This window comes from Bos indicus, chromosome 13, assembly GCF_029378745.1.
Source record: "Bos indicus isolate NIAB-ARS_2022 breed Sahiwal x Tharparkar chromosome 13, NIAB-ARS_B.indTharparkar_mat_pri_1.0, whole genome shotgun sequence".
In the NCBI taxonomy this organism is placed as follows: Eukaryota; Metazoa; Chordata; class Mammalia; order Artiodactyla; family Bovidae; genus Bos; species Bos indicus.
Window position 1 is genome coordinate 73895318 of NC_091772.1, and position 3781 is coordinate 73899098.

At 46.0% G+C, this 3781-nt stretch overlaps 1 long non-coding RNA gene across 1 annotated transcript; it reads left to right on the plus strand.

Moving 5' to 3' along the window:
- The first annotated feature begins 212 nt into the window (after positions 1 to 212).
- LOC109567765 (uncharacterized) lies at positions 213 to 1698 on the plus strand. Its single transcript, XR_002182098.2, has 2 exons — positions 213 to 680; positions 1135 to 1698. It is a non-coding gene; the product is annotated as an uncharacterized lncRNA (long non-coding RNA).
- The last annotated feature ends 2083 nt before the right edge of the window (positions 1699 to 3781 follow it).

The window sequence follows — 3781 nt, forward strand, 5'->3', positions numbered from 1 at the left end:
AGTTTTAAGGCTAATCAAAGGCATTTGTATATCACATCATGCCACACAACATTCATAATTCTGTCTGAAAAGGGAGGTTTCAAATGGGCTTTCAATTTGACCATCTTCCACAACCCTAACATTCTCTATTGCAAACAAACTGGTGGTTCTAGTTGTCCTTTGTTTTTTTTCTAGTTGTCCTTGTACGGAGCAGTGATGACCATCCTCATAACTGAGCCATTGCCCCTCTCCTTCCAGAAGCTCCTAAGCCTGCTTTCTGCTGCTGCTGCTGCGTCACTTCAGTCGTGTCCGACTCTGTGCGACCCCATAGAAGGCAGCCCACCAGGCTCCCTCGTCCCTGGGATTCTCCAGGCAAGAACACTGGAGTGGGTTGCCATTTCCTTCTCCAGTGCATGAAAGTGAAAAGTCAAAGTGAAGTCACTCAGTCGTGTCCGACTCTCAGCAACCCCGTGGACTGCAGCCTACCAGGCTCCTCCGTCCATGGGATTTTCCAGGCAAGCTTTCTGTATGGAGCCTAAATTAATGGGTGACTGCAAGGCCGTGATGATCAGGTACTTCTACAATGCCTATACTGGCCTGTGTGAGCTGTTTAGGTATGGCTGTTGTGGAGGAAACAAAAACAACTTCCTAACAAAAGAGGACTGCATGAAGACCTGCGGTCAAGCGGCTGGTTCCCTGTGGTAAGACAGGGGCCAGGGCAGAGGACAGGGGAAGGGCTGGGGAAAGGGGCGGAGCTCAGGGGGCCACACACCATTCGCCCTGCACAGTGTCTTCCTCCTCGCTGCTGCCAGGAGAAGAGGCTGCAGTGTCCTGTGAAACTACACACTGAGCGAGTTCCCCAGGGAGAGAATGGCAGAAGGTCAACCTCAGAGGCCTCTTTGTGATCATCTCAGCCTGATCACATGCTCCTCTTTCTCAGTTGGGAACACTGATTCAGCCACCCTCCAGGGCAGGTCTTCAGTGCTCCTGAGTGCCCCACCTAGGCTTGGAAAACTCACTTTCTTCTTTTAGGCCATTCGGGTCATGAGGACTATGGTTACATATTATTTGGAAAGTCTAGGATCTGTCTAGTTGACTGGTGTCCACTTGTGGGACTGCAATGATGTCACTCAACAAGTCCCTTTTGTTTTGCAGAGGACATGAGAGGAATGGTCCCCTGAAACTCTGAAGTCTGAGGAGGATCCCTGCAGGGCTGTGCTGTGTCTGCTTCTAAAACAGTTCAATCTCCTTCCAGTTTTTTCTCCCCCTACATGCCTCAGCTGTACTTGCTTATTTCCTTTCCTCCATTGTCTTCATGTCTTAACTCTGCCTCATCCAGTTGGCTCTCAACACCATGAGACCCCTAAGCTCAATTCTTGGCATGAAGGAGAGAGCTTATAATTATTTGAGGAAGGAAAGAAGGAATGTAGGAGCACATTCCTCATGACCAAAGTAACTATAGCCCTTTGGTTTGATGCCAGGATTTTTGTTTTGACCCCCATCCTCATGGCATCCTCACCATCATCCCCCTCCCCACCATCACTGCTCTTCTTGTGCGTGGCCAAGTTGGAATTTCCAGGACCCAGTTCTCAGCATCCATAATGAGAGGAGAGTTTGGAATAAAGAAGACCCTTGACCCTACAATGATGTTCCAATTTTCCTTTCTGTAGCTTCACACACTGTGGCTTATATTTCTATAAATGCATTTTCAAAATGAAACTGCCTGGAATGGAGTCTGTTATTTGCAACTACAAACCTTAACCAATAGGGTCCATGGAAATGGTGGTTCCTCTCTCTCTTCTGCAAACTGTGGGCACCTCCCCTTGCCCTGGCCAGAGACTGTGCCCTACCAGGTATAGGAAACAAGTTCACTGTAGCATCACTGACCTCTTAATAGCTACACAAGCCACACAAAATCATGGGAGACAGACTCTTCCACAAGACAACTTTTATTCCTTTCTTCTAAGTTCAGTCAAATTTTGGGGTAGTTTGTCCTCATGGACTCTCAGAAGGAGAATGGGCATGAGGCTCATTTGTCCAGTTTTCTAAGGTATCTGATTCCCTGAAGTCACCTGTGAGATGGGGGCTGCTTAGTTCAGTTCAGTTCAGTTCAGTCGCTCAGTCGTGTCCGACTCTTCGTGACCCCATGAATCGCAGCATGCCAGGCCTCCCTGTCCATCACCAACTCCCAGAGTTCACTCAGACTCACGTCCATCGAGTCAGTGATGCCATCCAGCCATCTCATCCTCTGTCGTCCCCTTCTCCTCCTGCCCTCAATCCCTCCCAGCATCAGAGTCTTTTCCAATGAGTCAACTCTTCATCCAGTTACAGAAGGACAATTACCCTTTAGTGCCCCGGACTCTGTGTTAGCATTTTGCTTGCATTATTGTATTAACCATCCTGAGTCCTTCAAGAGAGGAAATGGAGGCATGGAGATGACACTGGTATTCATTTCCTAACGTGGCAGTTTCCTGCTCTCCCCAGCAGAGGGCCTTTGATGATCTCCTGCTTCTGCCTCTGGGAAGATGTAGGATGGAGGCACCTTGGGAAAACAGACAGTATCCATTTCATGACAGATGAGTAAAGTAGGCATGGGGACCACAGAATTGTAATAAACAAGAACACAGATGGTGCTTGTGCTGTTACTCACTTCCTTGGAGTCTCGGGCAAATTTCTCAACATCCCTGAGCTTTCTTTTCTTTAGTATAAAATAAGGATAATGATCTTACTTCTTAGTATTTCTAGCTAGAGACCAGTAGAAATATCCCCATTATTTGTTGGGTTTGTTACTCACTGCAGCAAGGAACAGGAATTTATTTTATTTTATTTTTAAACTTTACAATATTGTATTGGTTTTGCCAAATATCGAAATGAATCCACCACAGGTCTACATGTGTTCTCCATCCTGAACCCTCCTCCCTCCTCCCTCCCCATACCATCCCTCTGGGTCGTCCCAGTGCACCAGCCCCAAGCATCCAGTATCGTGCATCGAACCTGGACTAGCGACTCATTCCATATATGATATTATACATATTTTAATGCCATTCTCCCAAATCATCCCAACCTCGCCCTCTCCCACAGAGTCCAAAGACTGTTCTATACATCTGTGTCTCTTTTGCTGTCTCGTATACAGGGTTATTGTTACCATCTTTCTAAATTCCATATATATGTGTTAGTATACTGTATTGGTGTTTTGTTTCTGGCTTACTTCACTCTGTATAATAGGCTCCAGTTTCATCCATCTCATTAGAACTGATTCAAATGCATTCTTTTTAATGGCTGAGTAATACTCCATTGTGTATATGTACCACAGCTTTCTTATCCATTCATCTGTTGGTGGACATCTAGGTTGCTTCCATGTCCTGGCTATTATAAACAGTGCTGCGATGAACATTGGGGTACACGTGTCTCTTTCAATTCTGGTTTCCTCGGTGTGTATGCCCAGCATTGGGATTGCTGGGTCATACGGCAGCTCTATTTCCAGTTTTTTAAGGAATCTCCACACTGTTCTCCATAGTGGTACTAGTTTGCATTCCCACCAACAGTGTAAGAGGGTTCCCTTTTCTCCACACTCTCTCCAGCATTTATTTCTTGTAGACTTTTGGATACCCGCCATTCTGACTGGCATGAAATGGTACTTCAGTGTGGTTTTGATTTGCATTTCTCTGATAATGAGTGATGCTGAGCATCTTTTCATGTGTTTGTTAGCCATCTGTATGTCTTCTTTGGAGAAATGTCTAGTTCTTTGGCCCATTTTTTGATTGGGTCGTTTATTTTTCTGGAATTGAGCTGCAGGAGTTGC